Consider the following 23,892-nt stretch of genomic DNA (forward strand, 5'->3'; position numbering starts at 1 on the left):
AACTGGGCTTGTACTCGTTGGAATTTAGAAGATTGAGGGAGGATCTGATTGAAACGTATAAAATCCTAAAGGGATTAGACAGGCTAGATGCAGGAAGATTGTTCCCGATGTTGGGGAAGTCCAGAACGAGGGGCCACAGTTTGAGGATAAAGGGGAAGCCTTTTAGAACCGAGATTAGGAAAAACTTCTTCACTCAGAGAGTGGTGAATCTGTGGAATTCTCTGCCACAGGAAGCAGTTGAGGCCAGTACATTGGCTATATTTAAGAGGGAGTTAGATATGGCCCTTGTGGCTACGGGGATCAGGGGGTATGGAGGGAAGGCTGGGGCGGGGTTCTGAGTTGGATGATCAGCCATGATCATAATAAATGGCGGTGCAGGCTTGAAGGGCCGAATGGCCTACTCCTGCACCTATTTTCTATGTTTCTATGTTTAAAGACAAGCATGCCATGTGCCTTCTTTACCATTCTATCAAGCTATGTACCCACTTTCTGGAAGCTGTATATTTGGACCAGAGCATACTCAATAAACAAACAGGTCAACAGTTAAATACCATAGCAAATACTCCCTTTTATTGCAAACGTATTCTGTGACTTTATGATTATGAAGACACGGAGTTCTCTTTTATTGTCATTTAGTAATGCATGCATTAAGAAATGATATATTATTTCCTCCAGTGTGATATCACAAAACACAGGACAAACTAAGACTGAAAAAACTGACAAAACCACATAATTATAACATATAGTTACAAACAATGTAACAATACCATAACTTGATGAAGAAGTCCGTGAGCACAGTAAAGTTCAAAGTTTCTCAAATGTCCCACATCTCACGCAGATGGGAGAGGAAGAAAAACTGTCCCTCCCAATCCGACTCTGAGTCGTCTGAAAACTTCGAGCTCTGATCAGCTCTCCGTCACCGAGTGTTGAGCGCCATCTCTGTCCGAACGATTTGACCTCCTTCTTGGTCGCCAAAAGCAGGCAAGGTCGGGGATTTTGAGGCCTACCCTCCAAAAGATTCACGACCACACAGTAACGACAGTCAGTAGCAAACGGGCGTTTCAGAAATTTCGCCAGATGTTCCTCTGTGCTTTCACGTCCATTCTCCATCAAATCAGAATTGTCCACGGCTCCTATTTAACGGATATGATATCATTTTTTACCAGTGAGCTGCGCATGAGCGATGCGCTGCCATCTTCTCCTCCCGCAGTTTGAAAGCTGTTTGAGCTGTGATGTCTCCAGAAGACAACAAAGTGTCCTTTCACACTGTAAGTGGTGAACTGAAAGTCAAAGAAAGTAGTAAAATTTAAACACTGAAGGACACAACTCTGTTCATCAAGACTGTAGCAGTATACAAAAGGCTAAAATATCCAATTCTACTTTCCAGTACTTGATATGTCATCCTGGAGGTCACTATTCTTCAATTGTACATCATACTGCTGTTTAAATGTGATCAGGATTCTTGTTATACCACCCTTTCAGGAAGATGGGTTCTAGATTTTTATTTCCTTCTAATCCTTCTACTAAAATCTATTTAAAATCCTTTTTAAATTACTTAAAATCAATAGCCCTCTTGGTTCTTGACTGCTCTGCTAAAGGAAATATGTCCTTTCTATTGATTTGCTCACAGCCCTTTATAATTTTATACATATCAATTAGTTTCCCTTCCGCCTACTCTGTTTCAAGGTACACTCTCCCAGTTTATTAAATATTTTCTCTTATCCAACATTTTCCACCTTTGGCATCATCTTTGTAAGCAGTTTTGCATATTCTCCAATATAATTTCCTCTTTCTGCAAACTGTTGAGCAGAGTATACAAAATACCACATTGCGACTTGGCTGCCATTGTGTAAAATCCTGGCACATGCATCCTGTATCTAAATTACCTGCCTCGGTTTAAAAAAAAGAAAAATATCTCATACAATTAATTTGTCTTACTATGTCTAAGGACATGAATATATAGTGTATCTTCCATTTATTTTTCAGAGTAAAAATAATTTGATGCTTTTCCATCACAATAGTGAGACCAACTACACCCTTCTGTCATCTAAAGCTTTTTTCCATAGGAAACTAAACCTGCCTGCACTTACAAGGGGAAGGAATTGAACTAATGTCCATTAAACAGAAGTCTAACCCTGGAATGTAATAAATGATGACATTTTTTTATTCTATGATGTTCAATCTTAACTGGAGTTCAGCAAGTACAAATACTTAAATTATGGCTGGAATAACAATCTCTGTTCTCCTTTTTTTTAAGTTATGAGCCCACACCTGCTAGCATAGAGTTGGATTGGTGTTCTGTCTGCTTCAATAATTTCTGTTAAAGCAAAGTTCACTGGGCCACCTCCATAACTCGCCTTTATTTTCCTCTCTGGCTTACTTAATTTTGCAGCTAAAATTAATAATCCAGGGTGCCTGCCATTATTTCCACTCTCCAGTCCTGAATCTGGCCGCCACCCCTTCTCACCTTAGATCCACCTTTTGTTTGCAAACTTTTGCTCCACTTCTCCTTTATTCTTTTTATACCAGCTCTCTTCCGTCTACCTTGCATTTCAGATGAAGGATCCTGATCTGAAATGTCAGCTGCCCTTTTCCATACAGATGCTGCCTGACCCGCTGAGTACCCCCGGCAACTTGTTTATCACTCAGGTTACAACATCTGCAGTCTCTTGTGTGGCAGTGCTACAACCCAGTGTCATACGGGGGGGATGTTGATGGCAGACCCAAATGCAAGACACAGACACTGATGAAATAGGAACAGGACTCCGATTGTTAAGAAAGCAAGGGAAGTGGGGAAGAAAGGACACTGGACATTGACACTGGCCCTGGACGAGACTAGAATGCAGGGCCTGGGCTAGGACATGGACAAGAAACACAGAACCCGGACAAGGAACTAGGAACAAGGAGCCTGGGCAAGGACTCCGAGCTAGAGACTGGACAGGGACCTAGAATCTGGGTCTTGACTCGGGCTCGGACCCCGCATCTAGGCAAGGACGAGACATGACTACAGGACTGGATGTGGCTAGGTTACAGGACTGGACATGGCTAGTCTGCAGGACTGGATGAGGTACACCAGCACAGGACGAGGTGCTTCGACATAGCTTGGACAGGACGAGAGACTCCTAGACAGGACGAGGGAACTCCAGCACCGGACAAGAGATCTCCAGCACAGGGCTGGGCGAGGCACATGGACAGGACGAGACACATGGACAGGATGAGAACATAAAGCCTTGACTTGGTCCTGGGAGACAAGAAATTTGGAGCCTTGGACTTGGAACTCAGGAACCTCAGAGCCTTGGTCTTGAGCACGGGAAACACGGAGACTTGGTCTTGAGCACGGGAGCATGGAACACAGAGCCAGGACCCCTACTTGGGAACAGGACTGAGGGCTGGGGCTCTTTCTATACACAGTACACTGAACACGAAGAGAAAGTTCTTCACTCAGGGTAGCGGCAAACAGTCAGACCTACCCAGCGGAGGCGAGGACACAAAGAGACGGTTCCCAACTCAAGGTAGCGGCAAACGGCCAAACCTCCCTAGTGAAGGAGAGGACACAAAGAGATGGTTCATAACACAAGGTAGTGGCAAACGGCCGGACCTACTTAGCGAAGGCGAGGACACAGAGACAGTTCCCAACTCAAGGTAGTGGCAAACAGCTGGACCTACCAAGCGGAGGTGAGGACACAGAGACAGTTCCGAACTCAAGGTAGCGGCAAATGGCCGGACCCACTTAGTGAAGGCAAGGACGCAAAGAGACAATTCCAAACAGCAACAGACTGTTCCTTATCTTGACACAGCAAGACCCCGGTCTTGCTCCAGCGGTGGAATTTGACGGTGTTACAGGCGAAGGCTGCAGGCAGAAGGGGAAGAGAAGGGAACAGTCCCACCAATTAAGCTGAACCCAGGAGCTATTTATGTAGCCAGCCTAAAATCAGAATCAGGTGCCTCAATTGGAATAAGGATTGATGGACCGGACCGTGAACCGGAATGCAGACTTCAGAGACTGGACCATGACACTCAGGTTTGGCAAAACTTTTGACTTATAGGCCCTGACCACAGAGGGATCCAGCTCAAGCCATATCTTTGTGTCTGTCTCAGTCTCACGTTTACCTCATCACAATTCAATTATTGTTGACCTACAATTAAGTTACACTTCACGTTAAATGATGCATCAGATGGCTCAGCATATCTGTCCACACATGACAGATATCACTCTTCCTACATCCTCCGTGCTCCTTTTTCTGTTTATTTTCTTGATATTTACTGCCAGTAAGAAACGTCATTTTGTTTGACATTACACCATGATTACAAAAACTTTTGTCGGAAGGAAGAGGAAGCAGTTGTAAAGTTTGGAAGCTGAAATGAGCTGAGTTACTTGAGCAATATAAAGGAAACAGGAAAGAAATTAAACAAGGAATTAGAAGGACTAAAATGACTCATGAAGTGTCTCTGACAAGTAGGATTAAGGAGAATCACAAGGCATTTTATACATACTGTTAATTTGGAGCAAGCTGTTAACAAAGTAATAGGTATGTCCACTCAAGGAAAAAGGACAGAATTTATGCTTGGAGTCAAAAGAAGTGAGCGAGGACCAAATTGAGTTCATTGATATTCATCAAAGGGAAGAATATGATGGTGGTGAGATCAGAGATGGTTATATTGATATTAAGAAGAAGAACGTTTAAGGCCTCTCAAAAAAAAATTGAAGTACATTCAGGTGGATAAATCCCCTTGGCCTGATGGAATCAATCTCAAGATACTGACGGAGGCAAGGGAGAAGATTACTAGCACCTTGACCAAGATCTTTGTATCCTCCTTAACCAAAGGTGAGGTCCCAGAAGAATGGAGAATAGCCAGTGCTGTTCCCTTGTTTAAGAAGGATGATGGGAATAATCCAGGAAAGTATAAACTGTTGAGCCTAACATCTCTGGTCAAGGAATTATTGGAAAAGTTTCCTATGGACAGGATTTTCTCACATTTGAGAAACCACAAAGTGATTCAAATACTTCACTATGGCTTTGTACGGGGGATGTGCTGCCTTATAAAGCTGGTTGAAGTTTTTGAAGAAGTGTAAAAGGTGCTTGATTAGGGGATATTGTCAACATGAACTTTAATAAAGCATTAGATAAAGTCTTTATGATCGACTGGCCTAAAATTTATGTCACAGAGGATCTAAAGTGAATTGGTAAATTGGATAGTAAATTGGATTTAGTTACTGAAGACAAAGTGCAGTAGTATAGTGTAGGGGGGTTTCTCTGACTAGTGGCACTAGCCCATCCACTTCAAGTTTGCTGTATTGTGCATCCAGAGATGTTGTTCTGCACACTGTTGTTGTAATGCATGGTTATTAGAGTTACCATAATAAGATACTAAGACCAAATGGAGCAGAATTAAGCCATTCAGCCTTTCAAATCTGCTCCACAATTTCATTATGGCTGATCCATTTCCCTCTCAACTCCATTCTCCTTTCTTCTTCCTGTAATCTTTCACAGCCTGACTACTCAAGAACTTATCAAAGTCCACCTCAACTACACCCAATGACCTGGCCTCCACAGCCGTCTGTTTCAAGGAATTCCACTGATTCACTATTCTCTGGCTAAATAAACTTTTACTTATCTCTGTTCTAAATGGATATCCCTCTATTCTGAGGCTATGCCCTCTGATCCTTGTCTCCACCGCCATCCTCTCCACATCCACTCTATCTAGGCCTTTCAGCATTCAATAGGTTTTAATGAGATCCCCCCTCATACTTCAAAATTCCAGTGAGTAAAGGTCTAGAGCCATCAATCACCCATTATACAATAAACCTTTTATTCCCAGAATTATTCTTGTGAACCTCCCCTGAACCCTCTCCAATGACAGTACATCCTTTCTTAAATAAGGGGTCCAAAATGCTCACAGTACTCCAAGTGAAGCCTCACCAGCACCTTATAAAGCCTCCATATTACATCCTGACTTTTATATTCTCGTCCTCTTGAAATGAATGCTAACATTGTATTTGCCTTCCTCACCACCGGTTCAACCTGCAAATTAAACTTTAGGGAATCCTGAACAAGGATTCCCATTTTTGTTTGCATCTCAGATTTTTGATTTTTCTCCCCATTTAGAAAATATCTATGCTTTTATTCCTTTTACCAAAGTGCATGACCATACACTTCCCAAAACTGTATTCCACTTCTTTGCCCATTCTCCTAATCTGTCTAAGTCCTTCTGCAGCCTCCCTGCTTCCTCAAAATTATCTGCCTCTCAGATTTTTTTGCCCATGGGACTTCCGTTCACTGGATGTTTTATTTTTCTTTTTCTGAGTGAAAATCCCAAGAGATCAGCAGTTTCTGAGATACCCAACTACTCTATCTGGCACCAATAATCATTCCACAATCTAACTCACTTAGATCACATTTCTTCCCCATTCTGATGTTTGGTCTGAACAACATATGAACCTCTTGACCATGTCAGCATGCTTTTATGTATTGAATTGCTGCCACATGATTGGTTGATAAGATCTTTGTATGAATGAGCAGCTGTATTTTTCAGCTTGCCCTATCAAGCCCACCCTATCCAATCTTTCCCCATAGCTAAAATCCTTCAATCCAGGCACCACCCTGATGAATTTCCTTTACATTCTCTCCAGTGCAACCAATCCTTCGTGTCTAGAGTATGGCAACCAAAAATGCACAGAATAAAATACAAGTGCAGCCTAGCCAATGCTTTGTAAAGCTGCAACATAATGTTCCAACTCATGTATTCTGTAAATATGCCATATTTTATAATATAATGTGCCAAGGTAAATATGCCATATGTTTTTTTCACTATCTGTGACTTGTCTTGTCATTTTCAGGGAATTATGGAATTGGATTCCCAGGACTCTCTTTATCAACATTCCCTAGATACAATTTGCTCTGTTTCTCCTATCTTTATTTTACTTCTCAAAATGCTTCAAAGGCAGTTTTAAGTGATGAAGAAGCAGGCATTATGGGTGAGTGCTGTGAAAGCTGACTGAGCAAGAGGTGGCCTGCTGACAGGGCAAGCTGAAAATTATAGGTGGAGTCCTGATATGAATTGCTTACCATTGCACATTGCATATGACTACATAAGTGAGAAATGAGCTGAAATTGCAGAGTTCATGCAATTTATAGGGAATCCTTCAAGTGTCAATATTATGTTATTCTTCTTTTAAATTGTATCATGTAGTGTGCAAAAATACAGCACTACAAGATACTATTTCCAAGTTATAATTTTCTGGAATGGTCAACTTATAGTTGGTCTCTATTCATTAGAGGAAGACACATGTAATTCCTTGAATAGGCTATATTCAGTGTAAATTTGTAGCTCATGCTGAATCAAAATGAAAGCAGAAAGCCATTCCCTGAAGTATTGGGATTATCTGACTTAGCATTCCAAAATCCTCATTTTTTTTTTGTTGAAGACTAAAAAATAGTGCAATTTTTTTTGGCTCAAGTACTTAGCATAGAAAATATGAAAAAATGCTTCCAAATAGAAATATGAATAATCCTAAAACCACAAACACTTTTAACCAAGTTACATGTGATTAGTATACATAATATTTTCATCAAGCATTTGGTAAATACAGCAGGGATATTTGAATTCAGTTCTGTATTTTAATGCAGCTTTTGTGTATGTATTTTCATTGGACATATGGGATTGTGCAGTTTGTGATGTATAATATTCTAAACATGTAGTGCTAATTTAATTACATAGTGATAAAAGTAATGCAAAAAGAGCCTGGTTTATATTTGTTGCCAGTTACATTTTGAAGATGCTACTGGAATATTAAACCTTCTTCCAGTGGGATATGGGATTAAAGTCTAAAACTAATAAGAGCAGTTTCTTTTTTCACTTTTGAGACTGACTCCTTTTTTTTCTGCCTTCATCAAGCAATCATCCATCAGTATCTTGTTAAATAATTCAAAAGGTGTGTGATCATTTTAAGCTTCAGAGCATGAATCTGTGGTTTATTGAAATCTCTTGATTTCTTTATTGGTTTGAGTTGGCTAAAGAAGGATTGGCATTGTTCGAATGCATTGGTACTGTTTGAAAAATGAGATGTCAAAAGGTCTGGGACTATAACTGAAATATAAACTTTACTGGTTAATGTTTGAGGTCTGAGAAGAACAATGAAAACATTAGGAAGAAATGACTTAACTATTAATGTCTGCTCAGAAGATATAGGATCATTGCACACTGTTGCCTCCACCAGGTGCTCCATGCTGCAAATCTCACAAGTATCAAGTTCAAAGACATTGGCCACTAATGAACTACCACTCTATATACTTCAATGCTACATAATTCTGTGACACCATATTAATGAATTATGCCAGAGAATATCACTGTTTATATACAGTGAATAACTTAAATTCAAGACAAGAAAGGCTATAAATTGACTATCTGAATAAAAATAGAGTGGTCATGATTAGCGAGTTTGTGAATGATGCTGAAGTTGCTGGTGTAGTGGAGAGTAAAGTAGGTAATCTGAGGTTACTACAGGATCCAGATGAAACTTGACGAAGGAGCAAAAGGATGGCAGATGGCATGTAACTCTGACATGTATGAAATCAAGCATGCTTGCCTGAGTTAAATTCAGGGTATGACATATATGGTGAAGGCCAGGGCCTTAAGGAGTAGCGTGGAACAGAGAGATTTCAGAGTACAAGTACTTTGTTTCCTGAAGGTAGCAACATTTAGGATGACGAAGAAAGTGTATGCTATGCTTGGGTGTATACAATGCTTGAACCTGAGCTTCAAGAGGTGGGATGTCATGTTGCAGCTGTATAAGACATTGGTGACACTACACTTGGAATTCTGTCTGCAGTTTTAGTCACTATATTCGAGGAAGAATATGATTAAGCTTGAGAGAGCATAGTGAAAATTCACACGATGCTGCCTGCAATGGAGGTATTGAATTATAAGGTGCTATTGCATAGACTGAGGCTGAATGCATGAGAATGGGGCTGACTTTACAGTGGTTAATAAAATCATGAGGCACATAGATATGGTCAATGATGACAGTCTGGTTTACAGAGTAACGGAGTCCAAAACAAGAGGGAATGGACTCAGATGAGAAAGGAAAGATTTAAGGCAGATCTGTGGAGTAACTTTTTCATGTAGAGGATGGTATGTATATGGAACAAGATGTCAGAGATGATAGAGCTACAATTACAACGTTTAATTTATTTAGAGAGGTACAGAGATTGGCAAAGTTTAGAAGGATATGGATCAAATGCTGTCAAATGGGATTAGCTCAGGAAGTACTGTGTTTGATGTGGATGAGTTGGACTAGTGGGCCTGTTTCTGTGCTGTAGGACTCTATGAAATACAATGAAAGGTTGTTTATTGCCATTTTCAGTATTCAAATATAAAGGAGAACAAAGTGATTGTTAACGTACACCTGTGTGCTTTTCCACAGCTGCAATCTGATTTGGTGAATAGTTCCAGCATTCAATTAAGATTGCGGCTCTTGCGATGTTGTTGCTTTTGAATGAAATACCCACATGCTGTAAGTCTGAACTTGAGAGCTGCACACGTCCATTGTGGTGATGGAGAAATGAGACTGGTCCACCTGCAGTCGACTGTTAAAGTTGTTTTAGGAGAGTGGCTGGCTGGCTGTTCAACAGTTCTACAGCCCCATGTTTCACATAGGCACATTGAACAGCTATGAATTAGGCTCCCATTAGAAGATCGCGCAAGAGGCCATGTTAAAACGAATAGATTCATATGGACAGATCGTTTCACATTAATTTTTCATTGTTAATATCAAGACTAATTGATTGTTACTTCAATTTAAAAGAGACTGTATGTGTACAAAATATCATGTCTGTGCACACATCATTGGGAGTGTCACATGTTGAAGCATCATGAAGATGAATGAAGGCATCATAAGTTCCAGAGCAATATGTCTCTGCTGGAACTAGATGTTTCCTGAACTTCAACCACACTCTACAAGTAAAAGAATGCTTACCTCAAGATGAATGTTTCTCCTATGGGAAGTCAGGAGACCCCATGGTCTTCCTGATGACTACATGTGATGCAAGTACAGCCAGCTTCAGCTCTTGAAAGACCATGTCAAGAAACTGCAGCTGGAGTTTAATGTATTTAGGCTCGTCCAGAAAGTTGAGAGCATCATTGATGACAGTATTATTGATCACACTCCGCAGATAGATGAGTGACTACTAGGAAAAGTAAGAGGAGTAGGCAGTCACAGTAGAAGTTCCCCTGTAACTATCTCCCTCTCTCATAGGTATACTTCTGTTGAAAGGATATCCTCTCAAAGACTAACAGCAGAACTCAGGTCTCTGGAACTGTGACCAGCTTTGAGGCTCGGAGAGAAAAGGTGCAGTGACAGTGAGATAGTGAGATAGTGTTGGAGACTCAAAGGTAAAGGGACAGACAGGAGATTCTGTGCCACAGAAAGGAGGCCAGGTTGGTGTGTTGGGTCAGGGTCAAGGATTTCTATGAGCAACTGCAGAAAATTTTCGAAGGGGAGAGTGAACAGCCAGAGGTCATTGCACACATTGACATAAACAACAAAAATACAGCAAGGGATGAGGTCCAGCGGAGTGAGTAGAGGGAGTTAGATAAGCAGTTAAGAAGCAGGACATCATGGATCATGATCTTTGCGTTACTCTCGGTGCTATGTACAAGCAAGGACAGAAGTAGAAGAATAGAACAGATGAGTTTCTGGTTGAGAAGCTGGTGCAGAGAGCAGGGATTTCGATTATTGGATGAATGAGATATTCTTCTGAGGTAGAGGTAACCTGTACAAAAAGGACAGGTTACACTTGAACCAGAAAGCGGTCAATATCCTTATAAGGAAATTAGCTATTACTACATATGAGGGTTTAAACTAGTTCAGCAGGGGCAGGACTCCGAGTAGGATCAAATCATAGGATAAAGGAGTAGCATGGAAGAACAAGTTTAGTAATAAAGATAGCAAGGGACACAGTAAAGGTAGGGAAAGGAACACCCAATTAAACTGCAAAGCCACAAATTTCATGACATGTGCCAATGTTATTAAACCTGATTCTGATTCTTAGCAAGCCCTCAACAAGTTCTCTCCTGGTAGGCTGGTCTGGAAGTTTAGGTCTCATGAAATCCAGGGAGCGCTAGTTAATTAGCTCAGATGTAGGAAGTAGAGGGTGGTGACTGAAGATTGCTTCTTTGCAGTGGAGGCCAGTGATCAGTGGTGTGCTGCAGCAGTTGGTGTTGGACTGTTGTTATTTGTTATTTATATAAATCACTTGGATGTGAGTGTACAAGAATGGACCTATAACTTTGTGGATGACACAAAAATAGAAGGTGTATTAAGAGTGAAGAACATATTCATAGATTACAGGCGGATCTTGATCTGTTATAGAAGTGAGCCGAAGAGTGGCAAGTGGAGTTCAAAACAGTTAAGTGTGAAGTGATGCAATATACAATAGACAATAGGTGCAGGAGTAGGCCATTCAGCTCTTCGAGCCAGCACCACCATTCACTGTGATCATGGCTGATCATCCATAATCAGTACCCTTTTCCTGCCTTCTCCCCATATCCCTTCACTCCGCTATCTTTAAGAGCTCTATCTAACTCTTTCTTGAAAGAATGCATTTTGGAAAATCCGATCATCACAGTTCAAAGTTCAAATAACAAAGTAAATGTATCATCAAATTACATATACAGCTCTGAGATTCATTTTCTTGTGGGCATTCACTGTAAATACAAAGAAACACAATAGAATCAATGAAAAAACAGTTCAAATATATTGAACAGTACAACACTGTTGAGGGTCACACTACCATAGAACTTCCACTCTGGCCCTTTTTTAAGTTACCTTTGTATACCTGCTCATTAATGCAAATATCTAATCAGCTAATCACATGGCAGCAACTCAATGTTAAAAGAACAAGCAGACATAGTCAAGAGGCTCATTTGGTGTCCAGTTCAAACATCAGAAAGGGGAACGAGTGCGACCTAAATGACTTTGATGTTGACTGTGCAATGTTTGTTGGTGCCAGACAGGGTAGTTTTCCAGAAAATGCAGATCCCCTGTTAATTTTACACAGAACAGTCTCTAGAATATACAGAGAATAGTGCAACAACAACAAAAAAATCAGTGAGTGGCAGTTCTGTGGGCAAAAATGCCCTGTTAATGAGATAAGTCAGAAGAGAAGTCAGAAGGTTGGTTCAAGCTGATAGCAAGGCAACTGTAATTCAAATAAACTTGTGTTATAACAGTGGTGTGCAGAGAAACTCCTCTCAACATAGAACATGTGCCATTTTGAAATGGATGAACTACAGCAGCAGGTAGCCATGAAAATACATGTAATGGCCACTTTATTGTAATGGCAGGAGATACTTAATAAAGTGGCCACTGAGTGTATGCTAGGATGGCAGAGCACTAGGGAGTTTAGTGGAACAGGGAGACCTACAAATACAAGTACAATGTTCATTGAAATCAGCAATGCAGGTAGACAAAAAGCTGCAAAAGGCATCAGTCAGGAGATCAAATATAGGGTTTGGGAAATTATGTTGCGGTTATATAATTTGTTGGTGAGGCTTCATTTGGAGTACTGTGTATAGTTTTGGTCCCTCTCTGGTTATAGGAATGACATAGCTAATCTGAACAGAGTGCAGAGAAAACTTATGGGATGTAAGGACTGGGCTCTTTAATAAGTTATAGGCAGAGGAGGGCCAGGCTAGGATTTTATATCCTTTTAATATAGGATAATGCGGTGTAACCATGGCAAAATGTTTAAAATTATGAGAGGCACAGATAGGGTGGAAGATAACAGTTCTTTCCTCAGTGACTGGGATTCCAAAATGAATGGGCAGACAGTTGTGGGGTAAGAGGGGAAAAATTTAAAAGGGACTTGAGGAGAAACTGTTTCAGACGGGTGGTGGAGTGGAAATGGAACAAGCTGCCAGAGGAAGTGATTGAGGCACATACAATAGTATCACTTTGAAACACTTGTATACATCGAAACATTTGGAAACACTTAGGTACATGCCGGGCACGGCTTAGAGCAGGGTTGCCCAAATAGTTTTCCACAAGGGCTAAATTATGTCAAGCATGCCAAGCCAAGGGCCAAAACATCCAGGGTTGTTTTTCCTTGCACCAGTAAGTTGTTTTATGGGCAGATGTTGTTGTTGCTGCTACTACCATTATTATTATTATTATTAGTAGTAGTAGTAGTAGTAGTCGTAGTAATAACTTAGGCCTGGGATTCTCAAAGCCTGTGTTGTGGGCCACACAAGAAAAAAAAAATGCACTCTTTTAAGTCCAAGACCAACTATTTAATTATGACTCTAGCTATCACAACTGTCAGCTGTCACATTGAGAACTCATCTGGGACTTAAAATACATGCACGCGCACACACACACACACACACACGTGCACACACACACGCACACGTGCACACACACACACACACACACACACACACACACACACACACTCACACACACACACACACTCTCACACACACACTGTAAATATGGTAGTCTTCAGCACTTCTCTTCCACACAAAGAATTTTAGTAGTACTGCCTTTTCCACTGTTTCTGTTCTCTCATTTAATCTATTTGTTCTTTTTAATTAAGCTATGTAGCATCTGGAGTATGAAGCGTAGCTATAAATGAAATTATCGGTATTATTGTTGTTGTAATATTATTATACCACAATAAGATTGACAAATGGACAAGTATAAATTGATTCACTCACCAAGAAGTGACAGTGACGGAATGAGGCAATCCTTCTGATGTCGGGCCTGTATTCTGTTGTGGCAATCCTGTGGCACTGGCCAAAATGTGCATTGGAGTGTCTGTTTCTGTTCTGGTTCTTGATAGAGTTCATTGAAGAAAACGATGACTCACATATGTACGTGGAGGGGAACAGTGTGAGTAGGAGCATTGCAATAGCTGGCATGTTTTTGAATTGAGCTTGGGGAACCACGTTGATCCAAAAGTCACTCACCCCAACGTCTTTGTGTTGTGCTTTGAGCAAATCAGATGTTCCCATTTCCAAGACCTCCATCTGAAAATTTGCCTCATCTATGGAAGGCACCAGCCTTTTGGCCTCTGCAGTCCACTGGCCATCAGCCGAAACGGAGAATGGCTGTCTCAGGAAGAAGAGGATGTCACCTGAGAGTTTCGGGGAGCTTTCAAGTCGTTCCCTGAAGTTTTCTGCCAGGCTCGTCACTAAATCCTCCATCACTGGATCCTCCCACATTTCGTTCTTCTCGCAATGCTCTCACAGACGTGGAAAGTGCAACCTTCTCCCGTGAGTCTCTCTCTCCAAAAGGTTCAGCTTTGACCGGAAAGATTCAATCACCTCATACATGTCCGCAACAGCGTGGTTGTTGCCTTGTAATTGAAGATTATGTTTATTTATTTGAGACATGATGTCACACAAAAAAAGAACATGTGCCATCACCTTTTTGTCACTTAAAAACCAACTAAATCCTTGGGCTTTTTGGCTCTGCAGGCTGGATAAAAATGACACAAGCTCGTTGCGCAGGTCGCACACCCTCTCCAACACATGGCCTTTGCTCAGCCAGCGAACATCACTATGCAGCAAAAGATCTTTGTATTCCACTGACATTTCCTCCAGCAATGCTCTGAAAAGGCGATGTTGCAGACTAGAATGCTCACGAACGAAATTTGCCGGTTTTGTCACAGTATCTATCGCCTCTTTCATTTAGCCACACAGTTTGGCGCACAACACTGATTTATGAATAATGCAATGAAATGCCAAGAGTGCTGGGTTAACAGCGGCAAACCTGCTTACCAAGTCCTTGTGTTGTTCCACCATCGACGGAGCCCCATCGGTGACAACGGACACACGTTTGCTCACATCCAAGCCACTCTTCTCAAAGAACTGTGTCAATTCGTTAAAAATTATTTCCCCAGTTGTGCGCCCAGGCAGAGGAAGCAAACAAAGTAGCTCTTCCCGAAAGGTCTTCCCATCAAAAAATCTTGCCAACACACGATATCGGTTCGGTCACAGGAGGAGTCTATGGCTAATGATACTGCTTCTGATTTCTCCAAATCGGTGAGTAGATTGGAAAAACACTCCTCTGCTAAAACTTCTACTCTTCTTGTTGGCGTGTTATCCAGCAATGGCACCGTCTTTAATAGTTCCACAACCGTTTTCTTGGTTTTCTCATTATGACTTAAAACTTCGCCAACCATATCAATTGCACATGTTTTAATGAACTTGGCATTGCATGCTCTTTGGGGGCTTAGGTCAAGTGTACGGTGTGGGATGAAGTTAAAATAAATTAGAGCAGGGCACGCTTTATTTACATGTTATGACTGGTGCGTTCACGTAAGTGCCAATGGGTTGGCGCGGTCCAGACATTTGGTTCTCGCGGTCCGGACCTGGCCTGCGGTCTGCCTATTGGGGTTGTCTGACTTAGAGAGACATGAACCTGTAGACAGCGACGTTATAGTAGGGAATAGTGAATTCTTGGCTCTGTAGCATAGCAGAGAGAGATCAGGGATGAGAATGTAGTAAAGAGACAAATATGGGGGGGGGGGGGAGTCACCTACAGGGTTGGTAGCAGGCAGTGAAAGTTTCTTATAGGCTCAACTGACCTGATCCACAAACTGCAGGCTAAAATAAACTATATTGAAGCCATGTCCTGTTATTAGCCTAACAACAGCTTGATCAAACTCCAGTATAGAAGCTTACCATTGTACATATAAGTTAAAAGCAGAACTGCACGCAGCTCACACAGCACATAGGCACAGATGCTTGACACTGCAAAAGGCTCACCTCACTCTATGTATGCACAGCACATGTGGCTAGAGATAATGAGGATAGTGGATAAGAAATAGAATAAGAATAATGAAAGCTTTGGATCAGGGAGCATTCATTCCAGGAGGAGTGACTCCCCTGTTGATGAAAGGCCTTCTATTGGTGTTGTATTGCTCTATGACACCATGAGTCTATGATCTGCTGCCATTTACTGGTGAAATTTTAGGACAAACCAAGCTGCACTGATTTGCCAAATTGGGAAAACAATGGATAGGAACAGGAAAAGGAAAAACATTCATGAACAGGAAAAACATTCATTATAAATGTCAGAATAATCTCTGTGGAATAATGATTATTTGGAGTCCAGAAGGATCTGTGCTTGGAATATAGACACTAGCTTGATGATTATTTCTGTCCAGACACTGTACACCTCCACACCCAGCAGGAAGGCCTCAAGGCTCCCCGTTTCTTTCTGGACGCCAGGCCCAACCATTCCCTCTCCACCACTCTCCTCCGCCTAGTGGAACTTGTCCCCTCTCTAAATAATTTCTCCTTTGGGTCCTTCCACATCCTTCAAACAAAAAGGGGTAGCCATGGGCACTCACACGGGTCCCAGCTATACCGACCCGTTTGTCAGCTACATGGAACAGTCTATGATCCAAACCTACACTGGTGACTGTCCCACACTCCTCTGACACTACATTGATGACTGCACTGGTGCTGCTTCCTGCACCATCCAATTTGCCCCCAGCTTCCACCCAGCCCTTAAATTCACCTGGTCCATTGCTGACATTTCCATTCGCTTTCTCAATCTCACTGTATCTATCTCGAGAGACAACTTATCCACTGATGTCTATTATAAACCAACAGACTGTCACAGCTACCTGGACTATACCTCATCCCTCCTTTCAATTCCTCCGTCTCCACTGCATCTGCTCTCAGGATGAAGCTTTTCATTTTAGAACATAGAAACATAGAAAATAGGTGCAGGAGTAGGCCATTCAGCCCTTGGAGCCTGCACCACCATTCAGTATGATCATGGCTGATCATCCAACGCAGAACCCTGTACCTGCTTTCTCTCCATACCCCCGATCCCTTTAGCCACAAGGGCCATATCTAACTCCCTCTTAAATATAGCCAATGAGCTGGCCTCAACTGTTTCCTGTGGCAGAGAATTCCACAGATTCACCACTCTCTGTGTGGGAAGTTTTCCCTCATCTCAGTCCTAAAAGGCTTCCCCTTTATCCTTAAACTGTGACCCCTCGTTCTGGACTTGCCCAACATCGGGAACAATCTTCCTGCATCTAGCCTGTCCAATCCCTTTAGAATTTTATACGTTTCAATAAGTTCCCCCCTCAATCTTCTAAATTCCAGAGAGTATAAGCCTAGTCGATCCAATCTTTCTTCATATGAAAGTCCTACCATCCCAGGAATCAATCGGGTTAACCTTCTTTGTACTCCCTCTATGGCAAGAATGTCTTTCCTCAGGTTAGGGGACCAAAACAGCACACAACACTCCAGGTGTGGTCTCACCAAGGCCTTGTACAACTGCAGTAGTACCTCCCTGCTCCTGTACTCGAATCCTCTTGCTATGAATGCCAGCATACCGTTCGCCTTTTTCACCGCCTGCTGTACCTGCATGCCCACTTTCAATGACTGGTGCACAATGACACCCAGGTCTTGTTGCACCTCCCCTTTTCCTAATCAGCCACCATTCAGGTAATCTGTTTTCCTGTTCTTGCCACCAAAGTGGATAATGTCACAATTATCCACATTAAATTGCATCTGCCATGAATTTGCCCACTCATGGGCAAAGGAACAAAGGAGATGTCCTCCTTTTTCAAAGAAAGGGGCTTCCCTTCCTCCACCATCAACGCTGCCCTCAACTGCTTCTCTTCCATTTTAAGCATGTCAGTTCTTACCCCATGCTCCCGCCATGCTACCAGGGATAGGGTTCCTCTTGTCCTCACCTACTACCCCACCAATCTCCACATCCAGCACAAAATTCTCCAAAACTTCCGCCACCTCCAAATGGATCCCACCACCAAACACATCTTTCCCTCACCCCCCCACCCCCAACTTCTGCTTTCCGCAGAGATCACCCCCTATGGAACTCCATTGTCCATTCATCCCTCTCCACAGATCTCCCTCCAGGCACTTATCCTTGCAAGCGGAACAAGTGCTACACCTGCCCCTACATCTCCTCCCTCACTATCATTTAGGGCCCCAAACAGTCCTTCTAGGTGAGGTGACACTTCACCTGTGAGTCTGGGGTCATATACTGCATTCAGTGCTCCCAGTTTGGCCTCATGTACAATGGTGAGACCCGATGTAGATTTGGAGACTGCTTTGCCAAGTATTTGGCATCCACCAGAATAAGTGGGATCTCCCAGTGGCCACTCATTTCAATTCTACTTCCCATTAGCATATGTCCATCCATGGCCTCCTCCACTGTCGGGATAAGGCCACACTTAGATTGGAGGAACAACAACTTATATTCTGTTTGGGTAGCCTCCAACCTGATGGCATGAACATCGATTTCTCAAACTTCTAGTAATGACTCCATCCACTCTCCCCTTCACCATTTCCCACCCCCTTGTCCCTCTCTCATGTTATCTCCTTGCCTGCCCATTGCCTTCCTCTGGTGTTCCTCCGCCCACCTCCCTCCCACCTTCTTCTTTCTTCCATGGCCTTCTGACTCTTTCACGAATCAACTTCCTAGCTCTTTGCTTCATCACTCCCCCTCCAAGTTTCACTTATCGCCTGGTATTTCTCTCTCCCCTCCCCCCAACTTTCAAATCTACTCTTCAGCATTTTTTCTCCAGTTCTGCTGAAGAGTTTTGGCCTGAAATGTTGACTGTACTTTTTTCCATAGATGCTGCCTGGCCTGCTGAGTTCCTCCATAAATTTTACATGCGTTGCTCAGATTTCCAGCATCTGCAGATTTTCTCTTGCTTGTGATTACTTTTTATTTGTCTTTGACTGAAAAAGGATCTAGTGTTTTCATGGCGTATATGACGACATTTTCATGACAAACCCTTCCAGCTTCTTGAAGAAGGTGGCAGAGTTTCTCATTGAAACGTTGGTTATTATCGATACCAGTACCTGGCTGTAAGCCCAAGAAGAGTCAGTTTGATGTTTTTGACTCTTTATCTATTGTTTGTATTTATCAAACCATGGAAAGAAAGAGATGGGATAAACATAGGGATGAGGGCCTCATAGTTCTGTATAATGCCACTGAGTATTTCTTTCTATTCAGAATTATGCCATCTAGTGTGTAGAGGACTATTCAATTATAGCTATAAAAAGAGGTGGTTACACAGACAGCTAGCACATAATGTACAACCACAAGATGAATAAGAACAATGTGATTCCTATGCATGTCTGGATCAATTGAATTCTATTATTGCAATCACATGCTTTTGATATTGTTTGCACCATTTTTAGAGATTATTGCTAAATAATGGGAAACTGGAATATGGGAGTAAATTTCCCTTCCCTTCCTAATCCAAAAGTACTATAGCCAAACATGAAACTCCAACTGCCTGGGTAATGTAGTGCATTACATTGCAGTTCAAAGCAGCCTGTTCTTGTGGTACACTTGGTCTTTCTCCCCTAGGCCTTCAGATATTTTTTTTTTATGTTATTCATAAGGTTAGTGTAGATCAGGTGGAAGTGTATATAATAGTTTAAACAATTCTTTGGTGAAATTTTGCAACTTAATGCACACTTAAACAAAAGAAACATGCACTACAAAAGGAAGATTGGAAATTGAAAATTTAGTATGTTTTATTGTCAAATACAATTCTAAACAAGAATTAAGAAGAAAAATACCAAAAAGAAATTAACTCAGAGTGTAATGCTCCTGGATCTGTTATTATAACATGCTCTGATTTAATAATTGACTGTGCAGTAACATCATTATTTCAAATCCTCTATAAAAGACCTTACTCTGCAAGCTTTTGGTGTAATTGCCTAAAATATCATTTATATTGCAAATACACTGCTGTCACTTTCATCTTGCAAATCTATGGCTAATGATCTTCACATTCTAAAACATTCTGGTTATGTCATTAATTATGAATGTACCAATAATTTATTGTCATAATTTTATAACATGGGAATTAATAAACATTTTCTGGTGGAAAATATAGTGATTGCAGCAAATGCAAAAATGAACTTACAATTTGGTGGAGTATGGGCTATTATATGAGGTAGCAATGACATAATGACTAAGGTATTTGGAGATAACAATAAATAGAATGAAGCTAGGTCTTGTAGATTCCAGGTTATGCCAATTCAAATCTCAAGTAATGCAAGAAGTTAAATCTAAATGTATTTCAATTTCCCTTGCCATAATACATTCTGATTATTAATAACAGTCTTGTAGGATACAGCCATTTTCAGGAATATCTTGGTACTATCATGGCAATTTCCTTTTACACCTGGAGGAATCAATCATTGCAATTGAATTTAGAACAGCATTGTGCACTCTTACATAAATATTGATGTGTAATTTCCTGGAGCTGATCCAGATGCATTCAAAATAACTAATTACATATTTTGTAACTTAATCTTGCTCTTTGAAATCTTGGAAATTGAATATGCTACAGTGCTCTTACCAGGGAAATAGCAAGAAAGGAAACCAATGGCTTTCCCCTCCCCAACTATAACAATGAACTAATTAAGCAAATTAATTCTGAATTTCAAAGCATTTCACACTGGTGAATTTAAGTCTTTACAAAATATTGTTGTGGACTGACGTAGCTACTGTACCTGGAGATTTTCCACTGGAATATTAACAACCCCATATTAAACCATTCCAATGCCATAAGGAAATTTTAGAATACTTATGGAGATTGTTAAAAAATTAAATCAAAATGGTCTCTTGGAAATGTTGAACAGATGATTTTGTATTGCAATTTATTCATGTACTATCATTTCATCTCGTAATTTGTTTTGAATCCATCCCAGACTGATTGGATCTAAGTTTTAGTTTCAAGGAATTTGCTTGATTAGTCTTTCATCCTCTGGCATAATGATCTACCGCATCCAACCCTGGTTCAGTATGGTAGCAGGGTGTTCCTTACAGAAGAAGCTTTGCAGCAACTTGCCAAGACTCTTTTGGTAAGAGTTTGCAAACTTGGAGCTTCCATCTAGAAGGAGGATAAGAGAGTAGCATTGTCATATCTATTTCCCTTCAACTATTTCCTGGCCTTGTTGAACATTGCCATTACTTTTCACATCTATGCCAAGATTTTGGATATCTCAAAAAACTTTTAAAGAATTATGGCCTGCATTAGTTCATCATCTTCTGAAGAAACGCCTAAGAAAGAAAATTAAGTATTGAACAAGCTCGCAGCCCAAGTGAAAACTGAACTGATATACAATAGAGGGAATTCCCCGCTGGTGAACAGACAGTGGCTATGGTTAATATTTTTCACAAAAAAAACATAATTTCCACAATTTAGGCATCTTGTGTGTATGATCTTCTTGCTTCTGAAATTAATATTTATTGTTCATGTTTTAACTTGCTGATTTTATGGAAGATATTTAGTTTCCAACAAAAGCAACCATTTTCCTTTGGAAACAGTGACAGGACTCTGACGCCCAACCAGAGTTAGGTAATCAGAGGAAATACTATGCGATCTTTAAATGAAATAGATATCAATTACACAATGGGGTTTCAATGAACAAGGGAGAGCATAGGTTTAGGAAATAAATTTTGATATCAAAATGCATTTTATTGTAAGGCACAGGTTAATAGAAATGAAGGAGATGTGCATTACAAAGGTCCTGAACAATCTGGACTGGCACTTTTTTGTGATTAACAGTCAAGTAAAGCCCGACTTGGTACTTTCCTCTTATGGCCATGTAGCTCCCATATCCTGCAGACCTCACTGCAGTGACAAATTGATGAGGCAGTGAATGGCAAACAGCAGCTAGGCCTCAAGGAGCAGAGAGTAAGACATGCAAAATGCTTGAGGAATTCAGCAAGTCAGGCAGCATCCGTGGAAGGGAATAACCAGTCAATGTTTCTGCATCAGGACTGGAAAGCAAGGGGCAGAAGCCACAGTAAGAAGGTGAGCGAAGGGAAAGATTACCACCTGTAAGTGATGGGTGAGACCAGGTGAGAGGGAAGATGAATGATTGGGTGGTGCACTGGAAATGAAATGAGAAGCTTGGAGCTAATAGATGGAAGAATTCAATAGCTGAATAAGAAGGAATCTAGTAGGAGGGGATAGTAGGCCATGGAAGAAGGGGAAGGAGAAAGGGAATCAGAAGGAAGGAAGAGAAGGTGTAAGAAGGGATCCAGTAAATTAAATGGTAAAAGAGAGAATTGGGATGTAGGGTGAATTTACTAGAAATTAGAGAAATTGATTTTCTTGCCATTAGGTCGGAGGCTATCCAAAGGGAATATGAGGTGTTGCTCCTCGAAACTGAGTATGGCAGTAAGGAGGACATGGATAGATATGTCAAAATGGGAACTGAAATAGGTGGTTACCGGAAGATCCCGCCTTTTGCTGCAGATGGAGTGAAGGTGCTCGATGAAGTGGGCCCCCCATTTAGGATGGACCTCAGTGATGTAGAGGAGGCCGAAGCGGGAGCACCAGATTCAATAAATAAACCCAACACGTTCAGAGGTAAAGTGTTGTGTCCCCTGGAGGGTTTGCTTGGGGCCTTAAATAGAGGTGAAGGAGGAGGTGTGGGGCAGGTATAGTACTTGTTTCGCTTGCAGGGCGTAAGTGCCAGGAGAGCGATCAGTGGGGAGGAATGAGTGGCCCAATGTCATCATATAGGGGGTGATCCCTACTGAAAGTGGAGAGTAGGATGGGAGGGAAAGTTATGCTTAGTGTTAGGATTCTGTTGGAGATGGAAAAAGTTATGGAGAATCATGCGCTGGATATGGGGGCTCATGAACTCTATTCCCATTATGGCAGTGGGAAAACAGAATAAGGAAAGATATGCAGGAAATGGAGTAGGTAAGGACAGCATTGATGGTGGTGGAACGGATACCCCATTCTTTGAAAAGGGAGCACATATCAGATGTTCTAAAATGTAAAGCCTCATCGTGAGAAAAGAGGTGGTGAAGATGAAGGAACTGAGCAAAGGGAATAGCATTTTTACAAGTGACAGGGTGAGAGAAGGTATAGACAAGATACGTGTGAGAGTCAGTAAGAGATAGTTTGTCTGCAAAGAGAGACAGTGAGATCGAAAAAGGGAAGAGACATGTCAGAGATAGAGCAAGTATATTTGATGGTAGGATGGAAGCTGGAGGCAAACTTGATGAAATAGATGAGCTCAGCTTGGTATTGAATGCAGAAACAATGCAGTCTTCACTGTAGCATAGAAAGAGCTGTGAAATGTTACCAGTGAAGGCTTGAAACACTGTTCAAAATGTAGGCATAGCCAGCGCCCATGTCTGTGCCCATGGTTACACTCGGTTTGAGAAATTGGAGAAGCCAAAAGGGAAATTGTTGAGGGTGAGAATCAGCTCTGTTAGAAGGAAACAAGAAGTCATGGAAGAAAACTGGTTAGCTCTGTTGTCCAGAAAGAAGGGGAGAGCTCTAGAATCGTTGATGGGGGAAAGAAGTATAAAGGGACTGGTTGTCCACAATGAAAATGAGACATTCAGGGCTAGGGAACTTAAAGTGATTGAAAAGATCAAGAGCATGTAAAGTGTCATGCATATAAGTAGGAAGTGTCAGAACCAAGGGAAATGAAGTCGTGCAGGAACAGGCAGAAACAATGGGCCCTCGGGGCAGGCAGGCTTGTGGTTCTTGAGTAGGAGGTAGAAACAAGTAGTGCAGGATATGGGAACTATGAGATTGGTAGCAGTGGATGAGCGACCTCCAGAGGCATGAGGCTGGTGATGGTACAGGAGACAATGGCCTGATGCTTCTTAGTAGAGTCCTGTTCAAGGTGTAAGTAAGGTTATGTGCCTGGGATTGTAGCCCAGCCATAGCAAGGTAGAGGTCAGTCCAACAGACTAAAACAGCATACCCCTTATCAGTGGGTTTGTTGGTGAGGTTGGGATTGGTGTGGAGAGAGTGGAGAACAATGGAGAACAGTGCGGGTGAGGTTCCGATAGAAAGGAAGAATGCTGAATTTAAGATGGCTGATGTGTCATCAGCAGTT

This window comes from Mobula birostris, chromosome 2 (genome assembly GCF_030028105.1).
Source record: "Mobula birostris isolate sMobBir1 chromosome 2, sMobBir1.hap1, whole genome shotgun sequence".
NCBI classification, from domain to species: domain Eukaryota; kingdom Metazoa; phylum Chordata; class Chondrichthyes; order Myliobatiformes; family Myliobatidae; genus Mobula; species Mobula birostris.